Source organism: Oncorhynchus mykiss, chromosome 23 (assembly GCF_057628025.1).
Source record: "Oncorhynchus mykiss isolate SJ-2025 chromosome 23, ASM5762802v1, whole genome shotgun sequence".
NCBI classification, from domain to species: domain Eukaryota; kingdom Metazoa; phylum Chordata; class Actinopteri; order Salmoniformes; family Salmonidae; genus Oncorhynchus; species Oncorhynchus mykiss.
Window position 1 is genome coordinate 7195506 of NC_143044.1, and position 12634 is coordinate 7208139.

Genomic DNA, 12634 nt, shown 5'->3' on the forward strand with positions numbered 1-12634 from the left:
GACATGCTGAACATCTTTGTTTTCGTTTACCTTGACGATATCCAGATTTTTTTCACCGTCACTCCAGATTCATGTTCAGCACGTTCGACGTGTCCTCCAGCGCCTTTTAGAGAATTGTCTTTTTGTGAAGGCTGAGAAGTGCACTTTTCATGCCTCCTCCGTCACATTTCTCGGTTCTGTTATTTCCGCTGAAGGCATTAAGATGGATCCCGCTAAGGTCCAAGCTGTCATTGATTGGCCCGTCCCTAAGTCACGCGTCGAGCTGCAGCGCTTTCTCGGCTTCGCGAACTTCTATCGTCGTTTCATCCGTAATTTCGGTCAGGTGGCAGCTCCTCTCACAGCCCTTACTTCTGTCAAGACGTGCTTTAAGTGGTCCGTTTCCGCCCAGGGAGCTTTTGATCTCCTCAAGAATCGTTTTACATCCGCACCTATCCTTGTTACACCTGACGTCTCTAGACAGTTCGTTGTCGAGGTTGACGCGTCAGAGGTGGGCGTGGGAGCCATTCTTTCTCAGCGCTCCCTCTCTGACGACAAGGTCCACCCTTGCGCGTATTTTTCTCATCGCCTGTCGCCGTCGGAACGTAACTATGATGTGGGAAACCGCGAACTGCTCGCCATCCGCTTAGCCCTAGGCGAATGGCGACAGTGGTTGGAGGGGGCGACCGTTCCTTTTGTCGTTTGGACTGACCATAGGAACCTTGAGTACGTCCGTTCTGCCAAACGACTTAATGCGCGTCAGGCTCGTTGGGCGCTGTTTTTCGCTCGTTTCGAGTTCGTGATTTCTTATCGTCCGGGCTCTAAGAACACCAAGCCTGATGCTTTATCTCGTCTCTTCAGTTCTTCAGTAGCCTCCACTGACCCCGAGGGGATTCTCCCTGAGGGGCATGTTGTCGGGTTGACTGTCTGGGGAATTGAGAGGCAGGTAAAGCAAGCACTCACTCACACTCCGTCGCCGCGCGCTTGTCCTAGGAACCTTCTTTTCGTTCCCGTTCCTACTCGTCTGGCCGTTCTTCAGTGGGCTCACTCTGCCAAGTTAGCCGGCCACCCTGGCGTTCGGGGTACGCTTGCTTCCATTCGCCAGCGTTTTTGGTGGCCCACCCGGGAGCATGACACGCGTCGTTTTGTGGCTGCTTGTTCGGTCTGCGCGCAGACTAAGTCCGGTAACTCCCCTCCTGCCGGCCGTCTCAGGCCGCTTCCCATTCCCTCTCGACCGTGGTCTCACATCGCCTTAGATTTTGTCACCGGACTGCCTTCGTCAGCGGGGAAGACTGTTATTCTTACGGTTGTCGATAGGTTCTCTAAGGCGGCTCATTTTATTCCCCTTGCTAAGCTTCCTTCTGCTAAAGAGACGGCACAAATCATCATCGAGAATGTTTTCAGAATTCATGGCCTTCCGTCAGACGTCGTTTCGGACAGAGGTCCGCAATTCACGTCTCAATTTTGGAGGGAGTTTTGCCGTTTGATTGGGGCTTCCGTCAGTCTCTCTTCCGGCTTTCACCCCCAGTCTAACGGTCAAGCAGAACGGGCCAATCAGACTATTGGTCACATCTTACGCAGTCTTTCTTTTCGTAACCCTGCGTCTTGGTCAGAACAGCTCCCCTGGGCAGAATACGCCCACAACTCGCTTCCTTCGTCTGCGACCGGGCTATCTCCTTTTCAGAGTAGCCTCGGGTACCAGCCTCCGCTGTTCTCATCTCAGTTCGCCGAGTCCAGCGTCCCCTCCGCTCAGGCTTTTGTCCAACGTTGCGAGCGCACCTGGAAGAGGGTCAGGTCTGCACTTTGCCGTTATAGGGCGCAGACTGTGAGAGCTGCTAATAAGCGTAGAACTAAGAGTCCTAGATATTGTCGCGGTCAGAGAGTTTGGCTCTCCACTCAGAACCTTCCCCTTAAGACAGCTTCTCGCAAGTTGACCCCGCGGTTCATTGGTCCGTTCCGTATTTCTCAGATCATTAATCCTGTCGCAGTGCGACTTCTTCTTCCGCGATATCTTCGTCGCGTCCACCCGGTCTTCCATGTCTCCTGTGTTAAGCCCGTTCTTCGCGCCCCCGCTCGTCTCCCCCCCCCCCCCCCCATCCTTGTCGAGGGCGCACCTATCTACAGGGTCCGTAAGATTTTGGACATGCGTCCTCGGGGCCGTGGTCATCAGTACCTAGTGGATTGGGAGGGGTACGGTCCTGAGGAAAGGAGTTGGGTTCCCTCTCGGGACGTGCTGGACCGTTCGCTGATCGATGATTTCCTCCGTTGCCGCCAGGTTTCCTCCTCGAGTGCGCCAGGAGGCGCTCGGTGAGTGGGGGGGTACTGTCATGTATTGTCATGTTTTGTCTTGTTCCTGTTCTTTCTCTTCACCCTGTCTCCCTCTGCTGGTCGTATTAGGTTACCTTTTCTTCCCCTCTTTCCCCCAGCTGTTCCTTGTCTTCTCTAACTACCTCGTTCACCCCTTTTCCCACCTGTTCCCTTTTTCCCTCTGATTAGGTCTCTATATCTCTCTCTGTTCCTGCTCCTGTCTTTGTCGGATTCTCGTTTGTGTTTCTCATGCCTGAACCAGACTATCGTCGTGTTTGCTGCAACCTTGTCCTGTCCTGTCGGAATCTGCCTGTTCATCTAACCTTGTCCTGTCCTGTCGGAATCTGCCTGTCCATCTGAGCCTACGTGTGTTTCGTCATTAAAGAAACTCCGTTTTGTTAATTCGCTTTTGGGTCCTCATTCACGCACCTGACACTTACGAAATAAACTAAAGTCAACGTATGGGGGTACAGGTTTGTCGAGGTAATTTGTTCATGTAGGTAGGGGTAAAATGACTGCATAGATGATAAACAGCGTGAAGCAGCAGTGTAAAAATAAAGGGGGGTGTCAATGTAAATAGTCCGGGTGGCAACTTGATTAATTGTTCAGCAGTCTTATGGCTTGGGGTAGAAGCTGTTAAAGGAACCTTTTGGACCTAGACTTGGCGCTCCAGTACCGCTTGCCGTAACTTCTGCAGCGACTTACGGTCGGATGGCGAGCAGTTGCCATACCAGGCGGTGATGCTCTCGGTGCTGCAGCTGTAGAACTTTGTGAGGATCTCGGGACCCATGTCAAATCTTTACAGTCTCCTGAGGGCGAAAAGGAGTTGTTGTGCCCTCTTCACAACTATCTTGGTGTGTTTGGACCATGTTGGTGATGTGGAGACCAAGGAACTTGAAACTAATGACCCGCTCCACTACAGCCTCGTTGATGTGAATGAGGGCGTGTTCGGCCTTCCGTCTACAATTTTACCCCTGATGTCCTTACACAGCTCTCTGGTCTTGGCCATTGTGGAGATGTTGGAGTCTGTTTGATTGTGTGTGTGGACAGGTGTATTTTATACAGGTAACGAGTTCAAACAGGTACAGTTAATATAGGTAATGAGTGGAGAACAGGAGAGATTATTAAAGAAAAACTAGCACGTCTGTGAGAGACGGAATTCTTACTGGTTGGTAGGTGATCAAATACTTATGTCATGCAATAAAATGCAAAATAATTGCTTAAAAATCATACAATGTGGTTTTCTGGATTTTTGTTTTAGATTCCGTCTCTCACAGTTGAAGTGTACCTATGATAAAAATTACAGACCTCTACATCCTTTGTAAGTAGGAAAACTGGAAAATCGTCAGTGTATTAAATACTTGTTCTCCCCACTGTATATATTTCTTAATTCCATTATTTTACTTTTAGATTTGTGTGTATGGTTGTGAATTGCTAGATGTTACTGCACTGTTGGAGCTAGGAACACAAGCATTTCGCTACACTCACAACAACTGATAAATATGTGTATGCGACCAATAACATTTGATTTGGTATTAATGGCCAAAATACTCACCGGGCTAGAGGCTGTAAACTACAGCTCCGAACATCGCAGTTTCAATCTCAGTGCAAGTCACACATTTATGACTAGTTTCAGGAAACTAGGTGTATGTCGCACGTCACTACTTCACAGGAGAGGCATTTGAACGTAAAACAATTTTAATCAAATTATTTATTTTTTGGCAGCAATGCCTTCTGGAACATGTGAACTTTCATGTGCCTCAATAACAAATGTGTATGCCATCTGTACATTATAATACAATTGTTAAATTACGAGTCTAGTTGGTTTAGCCTCGGAAAGCCCAGAACCTTCCCACTAGGCATGATAGGCTGAAATTATGAATGGGCTGGACAAGCTAAGAAATTAGTTCAGATTGGTCTGCAATGTAGTATGCTTCTGTTTATAACATGACCTGCTCAGTATGTGGAGGTGATCATTTCTAATGCAACTTTTTTTAAAGATATCACAAAGAACTGCAAAAGTGTTGCTAATGCTCTCCACTTTCTGGAGGACGATCCTGCCATGATTGACTCTCTCTGACTCTGAAAATGAATCAGACAATGAGGAAATCCCTGGTTTAGGTAAAAACATTTTAATTGAATCAGACATTGTAGAGTCTCCTGGAATGGCGATCAACAGCGTTGTTGTCATGGAAGAAGTTGACCGAGTTTTGAAATCAGTGGAATGCCTGGTTGTAAGCAAAGTATGATAGTTAATGAGATGGTGAAAATTCTGGCGTTTGATTGCAAATATACAGAGGGAGTGGAAAATAGAACTCACTGAAGGCCGTTGTATAAAACGCATGTCTCTGGATTACATGTTTAAACTAAGGGCAACCATGGTATCCGTGACAGAGAAGGATGAGTGTTCCTCCATGTATAAGGGTAGAGTCTAACTAGCTACATTTTCAGATATCATATGTTTATATTTTTCATTGCAAGTTAAAGCGTACTGTTAGTTAGCTAGCTAATGTTATGTGATTGATCAGTATGGTAATATTATTCATATCTCAGAAAGCCATTTGCATTGATAGTTAAAGCCTAATGTTAGCTAGCTAGCTAACATTGAACCTAGTTGGTTAGTTTTATGTACCTGCAGATTCATGCATGGTATTAACGTTATGAGTTGGGATTATTGTTCATTTATCTAGCTAGCTTGCTACGTGTCTAAACAAAATACTCCACTATGCAAGTAACCATTTTAATATACTGTTTACACCTTCTGTATCCAGTGCATGTGACAAATAAACTTTTTTATTTGATATAGTGTGTTAAATTAGGGTTTGAATGAAAACCCACAGGATGGTAGATCTCCAGGAAGAGGGTTGGGCAGCCCTGATATAGTGTGTGTTTACCAGAGACAGTAATGTAAAGAACAACATGACCTGCAACAAAGTCAAATTAGGATATATTGTTCGGCCAGTGATACAGTGTCCAAGTTCTACAATTCTACTGAAATTTGTAAATAATGATCTTGTAGTGAATTTATTTTTCTGTAATAATGAATAAAACTGTTAAGATGTTGTCAGCTATGATGTGGTTATTATTTGAACTAGCTAGCCAGCTAACTTAAAGTTAACAAACTAGAAACGAACCCTAACATTGTTTAGAAAGTTGCTTTTAGTTACCTGGTTTGCGAGATTTATATACAGTACCAGTCAAAGTTGGGACACACCAACTCATTCAATGGTTTTTCTTTATTTATTACTATTTTCTACAATGTAGAATAATAGAAGACATCCACACTATTAAATTACACATATGGAATCATGTAGCAACCAAAAAAGTGTTAAACAAATCTAAAATATTTGAGATTTGAGATTTCAAAGTAGCCACACTTTGCCTTGATGACAGCTTTGCACACTCTTGGCATTCTCTCAACCAGCTTCACCTGGAATGCTTTTCCAACAGTCTTGAAGGAGTTCCCACATACGCTGAGCACTTGTTGGTTGCTTTTCCTTCACTCTGTGGTCCAACTGATCCCAAACCATCTCAATTGGGTTGAGGTCGGGTGATTGTGAAGGCCAGATCATCTGATGCAGCACTCCATCATTCTCCTTCTTGGTCAAATAGCCCTTACACAGCCTGGAGGTGTGTTAGGTCATTGTCCTGTTGAAAATCAAATGGTAGTCCCACTAAGCGCAAACCAGATGGGGTGGCGTATTGCTGCAGTATGCTGTGGTAGTCATGTTGGTTAAGTTTGCCTTGAATTGTAAATAAATCACAGACAGTATCACCAGCAAAGCACCCCCACACCATCACACCTCCTCCATGATTCATGGTGGGAACCACACATGCAGAGATCATCCGTTCACCTACTCTGCGTCTCACAAAGACACGGCGGTTGGAACCAAAAATCTCAAATTTGGACTCATCAGACCAAAGGATAGATTTCCACCGGTCTAATGTCCATTACTCATGTTGGCACAAGCAAGTCTCTTCTTATTATTGGTGTCCTTTAGTAAGGGTTTATTTGCAGCCATTCGACCATGAAGGCCTGATTCACGCAGTCTCCTCTGAACAGCTGATGTTGAGATGTTACTTGAACTCTGTGAAGCATTTATTTGGGCTGCAATTTCTGAGGCTGGTAACTCTAATGAACTTATCCTCTGCAGCAAAGGTAACTCTGGGTCTTCCTGTCCTGTGGCGGTCCTTATGAGATCCAGTTTCATCATAGCGCTTGATGGTTTTTGCAACTACACTTGAAGAAACATTCAAAGTTCTTGAACATTTCCAATTGACTGACCTTCATGTCTTATAGTAATGAATGACTGTCATTTCTCTTTGCTTATTTGAGCTGTTTTTGCCATAATATGGGCTTGGTCTTTTACCAAATAGGGCTATCTTCTGTATACCAACCCTACCTTGTCACAACACAACTGATTGGCTCAAACACATTAAGAAGGAAAGAACTTCCACAGCTTTTAACAAGGTACACCTGTTAATTGACATACCTTATGAAGCGTGTTGAGAGAATGCCAAGAGTGTGCAAAGCGGTCATCAAAGCAAAGGGTGGCTACTTTGAAAAATCTCAAATATAAAGTATATTGCAAAACATAAGCCTATAGAATGGGCTTATAGGAACACCTATTTCATTCCATGCATTAACCAGCTATGAGGAGCTGGCTCTCGCTGAGCAACAAGTTATACCATTTCGCTCAAACTCAAAAGCCAGGGCTCTCATGAAGTGTTTGATTTGATTTTGCATTTGCATTGATGTCAGAGTGATTAGTGGGAAAATAGAGCACTGAGTACCAAGCCATTAGCAAGTTTGGCCGGCAACTAATGACCAATCAGCAGCATCATAGTGCAGTTTTTGGAGAAGCCTAGTTACCGTGACTAAATGGTCACGTGGAACCAGTTCCTGGTTTGTCCCAGGGATGTTTTTAGGGCTTTCTTGGGATGTTGTGTCATGGTCCCCTTGATGTTCTTGGGAAGTTGTATCATTGTCCTCCAGAAGTTTTATTTCATTTTTCATTTTTTTGTTATTAAGGTCATTAATAGCAGCAATCTATCTCACCAAGCAAAGTGAGAAGAATAAGAGCACCACATTGAAGCTGCCCAGCAACACCCAGTGTGTAATCATGTTAGACAGTCTCCTGGAGGGGAAGGAGACTCTCCAAGAAATGGCCACAGTCTACCGATATGGACAGCCCCATCAAGAGGATCCTCCTGGATTATGTATTTTTGGGAGAGAGTGGTAAGCAAACTTCTGAAACCTATAGCAGTAGTCATTGCGCGGATTGAGGAGGACAATGCCATCCTGTCTGATGTTCAGACTCCGCTTGCAGATGTAAGATAAGAAATCCGTACTGCCCTACCCACTTCACTGTTGCTCCAAGCAGAGGAAGCTGCAGTTCTGAAATACATCAAAAAATGTGAAGACTTTTGCCTGAAGCCCATACACACTGCAGCGTACATGTTGGACCCCAAGTACGCTGGCAAGAGCATCCTGTCTGGTGCAGAGATCAGCAAGGCCTATGGTGTCACCACAACTGTCTCGCCACCTTGGCCTGGATGAGGGCAAGATTTTTGGCATTCTGACAAAGTACACTTCCAAGCAAGGGCTTTGGGATGGAGATGCAATATGGCAGTCGTGCCAACATATCTCATCAGAGACCTGGTGGAAGGGACTTTGTGGATCTGAGGCTTTTCCCCTGTTGCCTACATCATCTTCCAAATCCCACCAACATCAGCTGCCTCAGAGCGCAACTGGTCCTTGTTTGAGAACACACACACCAAAGCGCGCAACAGGCTGACCAATACAACGATTGAAAGATTGGTGGCCATCCGGGCAAATTTGAGGCTTTTTGAGCCTGACAACGAGCCATCCCCAACAAGGCTGGAAAGTGACAGTGAAGATGAGGCCTCAGAGTCTGATGTTCAAGAGGTGGACTTTGAGGTCCAGGGAGAAGACATGGAGGCATGAGAGGAAGACAACTAAAGCTTTAGTTTCTAGACTATCATCTTACAGATAGATGTATGTAGAAAACATTTTTGGGAGATGCAATGGTTCATTGGAGATCATTCAATATTTTCTTTCCTTTGTTGTTCATTGAAATCATTACATGTGAAGAGTCAACTCATTTAATTAAAGTTAAATTCGTAACTAAATAGTTGTTTTCTTTTGGAAGCATTTAATCATTTGCAATTATGTCTACTTATGATAAGGTAAAATGTATATGTTTCTGTCTCCATATGATGTGGTAAATATATCCAGTGAAGAAAACATCTACATTTAAATGGTATTAATATTAATTTGCATATATTTCCGTTAATTCCCATATATTCCCGTTATATCCCACAGAAAGTTTCCCCCTCTGAATATTCCCCAAAATGTGCAACCCTACCCATAACACCACCATATTTTACAGTAGGTATGGGGTTCTTATCTACTTATGCATTCTCAGTTCAACACCAAATTCACCATTTGTGTTCATGGTGAAAGAGCTCTATGTTCATGTAATCGGACCATAGCACCGGTTTCGATCCAAGTACCAGTGCCGTTTACATTTGTTGGATGACATGAAAATTAGGTCTTTAGCCATGCACACAAGTGGTGGGTTTGGGTGTTGAAATGAGAATGCATAAACAGACAAGAATCCCATACCTACTGTAAAATATGGTGGTGGATCTTTAATTGCTGGGAGGGAGGGAGGGAGGTAGGGAGGGAATAGAAACAGTAAATACCTGGTTTAAAGGATTTGCTATAGGATTTATTCACTGCCAATCAGATTGAGTGTGTTGAAACTGTTCACACAATCTGCCTTCAGGCCCTAGGATAACTGCACCCATTTCCGTACGCTCAAAGCATAATGTTCTGTGCAAAGCCCAGATTTTCAGACATCTGACAGAGAGGGGTGGCAAAAGCAGCTAAGAGACATTAAAACCCTCTCTGAGATAGGCGTCCCACTGGCGGGACAACTTCCGGTGAAACTGGAAACTGGAAATTATGGATATTAAACACATAGGAACATACAAGTGTCTTATATCAATTAAAAGCTTAAATACTTGTTAATCTAACTGCACTGTCCGATTTACAATAGGCTTTACAGCGAAAGCATGCCATGCGATTGTTTGAGGATTGGGCCCACATCAAAAAAAAAATCCACCAGCACAGGTTTCATAAATTCACAAATAGCGATTAAATATTCACTTACTTTTTGAAAATCTTCCTCTGATTTGTCATCCAAAAGGTCCCAGCTACAACATGTAGAGTCGTTATGTTAGATAAATTCCTTCTTTTTATCCCAAAAAGTCAATTTAGTTGGCGCCATCGATTTGAGTAATCCACTCATTCAACAGGAATAGAAAGGAATCCAAAAAGCTACCGCTAAACTTTGTTAAAACAATTCAAAATACGTTTCTATCTAATCCTCCGAATCCCTAAAATGTAATTAAACTATAATATTTCATACGGAAAGAAGTATGTTCAATAGGAAAACAATATTCACAGGTACACATCCTCTTCCTCGCGCTTGCACAGACTGATTTCCAAGTCTGTGTCCTAGTACTAAAACTCATAATTCTTCCTCGTTTGGGAAGAAACAAGCCTGAAACCTTGTACAAAGACTACTGATATCCAGTGGAAGCCATCGAAATTGCATACTGGGAGCTGGATTTTATTTTTTCCCTATACGTTCTAATGGAAGAGCATGGGCTCTCTCAAAAATAAAATTCTGGTGGTTTTTCTTTCGATTTTCTCCTACCATATCTATTGTGTTATAGTCTCCTAAATTATTTTAACATTTCTACCAACATCAGAGTGTTATCTATCAAATGGTACCAATTATAATCATATCCTGGTTTCAGGGCCTGAGCAACAGGCAGTTCACTTCAGTCAGGCGGAAATGGAGAGAAATAGACCCTAGCCTGAATGGGATTCTCTGCCTCTAACCCTATTACAGAGGCTGAGTCACTGGCTTACTGGTTCTCTTCCATTCCGTCCCTAGGAGGGGTGCGTCACTTGAGTGGGTTGAGTCACTGACGTGATCTTCCTGTCTGGGTTGGCGCCCCCCCTTGGGTTGTGCCGTGGCGGAGATCTTTGTGGGCTATACTCGGCCTTGTCTCAGGATGGTAAGTTGGTGGTTGAAAATATCCCTCTAGTGGTGTGGGACTGTGCTTTGGCAAAGTGGGTGGGGTTATATCCTGCCTGTTTGGTCCTGTCTGGGTGTATCATCGGATGGAGCCACAGTGTCTCCTGACCCCTCCTGTCTCAGCCTCCATTATTTATGCTGCAGTAGTTTATGTGTCATGGGGGCTAGGGTCAGTCTGTTATATCTGGAGTACTTCTCCTGTCTTATCCGGTGTCCTGTGTGAATTTAAGTATGCTCTCTCTAATTCTCTCTTTCTCTCTTTCTTTCTTTCTCTCTCTCGGAGGACCTGAGCCCTAGGATCATGACTCAGGACTACCTGGCAAGATGACTCCTTGCTGTCCCCAGTCCACCTGGCCGTGCTGCTGCTCCAGTTTCAACTGTTCTGCCTGCGGCTGTGGAACACTGACCTATTCACCAGACATGCTACCTGACCCCGACCTGCTGTTTTCAACTCTCTAGAGACAGCAGGATTGGTAGAGATACTCTTAATGATCGGCTATGAAAAGCCAACTGACATTTACTCCTGAGGTGCTGACTTGCCGCACCCTCGACAAACACTGTGATTATTATTATTTGACCATGCTGGTCATTTATGAACATTTGAAAATCTTGGCCACGTTCTGTTATAATCTCCACCCGGCACAGCCAGAAGAGGACTGGCCACCCCTCATAGCCTGGTTCCTCTCTAGGTTTCTTCCTAGGTTTTTGCCTTTTTCTAGGGAGTTTTTCCTAGCCACCGTGCTTCTACACCTGCATTGCTTGCTGTTTGGGGTTTTAGGCTTGGCTTCTGTACAGCACTTTAAATATCAGCTGATGTAAGATATAAATACGTATATATATATAAATACATTTGATTTGAATACGATTTATAACATCTCTCTTTACTTATTCCCTCCCGCTCCCTCTCTCTTTTTCTGTCTCTATTCATCTCTCTCACATCCACGCTCTCCTCCTCTTCCGCACTCTTTCTCCATCTTACTTTTCTCCTGACAGATTCTGAAGGTCCCCGTACAAGTGTACAAATGATACATGGATGGCATAGTCTCATGTTTTCAGGCACATTCATTAATGCATGTGCATGTGCTAAAGATCCCATGACACCTGTTGCTAGAAAAGGAGTGTACGGAAGCCCTGAAGCACAAGGCAGACCACAGTCCTACATACCTACATGTTATGGGAAATTTGCTCTGTGTATTTCTCAAGGAGAAAGTCTCCACTTCTATGTCAATGATAATATAAACAAAAACACTATTGTAAATACTACGGTAATGTCTGCAAAACCACAACAGTGAATACTACAGTATATTACAATAAACAAATACACTACATTAATTACTATAGTATATGCTACAGTTTTCTTTTACTACAGTATTTATACTATAGTTAACTGTAAATAATACAGTATACTGCAGTAAATACTACAATATTGTCGGCAAAACACTAAAATGAATACTGTGGTTGTCATACCTTAGTATACTACAGTATTTTTTCATGTGGGAGAGAATGGGATTCTGTACTATGCATATCAACTCATGCAGTCCAGAGTAAGTGTAAATCCCCTGAACTTTATTATACCTCATCTTCCAAATGGACAACTACAGTATTCCTGCTGTTGGACAGCGGCTGTTTACCGCCAGTTCAATACAGAAGTTCAATAAGTACCCATCTCAACCATTCTGAAACACTTCAAGGCCAAAATCAATCAATATAAAAAATAACAGAACTCAAGTTTCTTAGCCATTAATTTATTTACTTTAACCTAGGTTATACTCCCACAGAAGTCCTGAAGCAGTGTTTTCGCAGACTGTAATTTAATAGTGGTTTTATTTGAGGGTTTCTCCTTGACTAAACCTACTAGAGAAATACTAAAAGAGCAAATTTCCCATAACATGTAGGACTGGAGTCTGAACAGATACTGTATTTCAGCACTCAACTCTTTCCTATGACATGAACAGAAAATAATGTGGTATATATATGTAGGTTTCTAACTTATGGGTGGCACAAATTGGGATATGGGGGAGGGGAATGGGCAGAATATATGCAAATTAATTTGTGTAGTATTTACTATAGAGTTTTTTTGCAGATCATAATTAAGTATTTATTATAGTATTCTACAGCATTCTATAGTAGGTACTATTTTATTTTTTATTTAAACTTTACTTCACTAAGCAAGTCCTTTAAGAACAAATTCTTATTTACAATGACAGCCTACCCCG

The 12634-nt window shown here is 43.3% G+C and overlaps 1 non-coding gene across 1 annotated transcript; it reads right to left on the reverse strand.

Moving 5' to 3' along the window:
• Nucleotides 1–12247: 12247 nt before the first annotated feature.
• On the reverse strand, nt 12248–12300 carry LOC118943947 (U7 small nuclear RNA). Its single transcript, XR_005039292.1, has one exon. It is a non-coding gene; the product is annotated as a U7 small nuclear RNA (small nuclear RNA).
• Between the last annotated feature and the right edge of the window lie 334 nt (nt 12301–12634).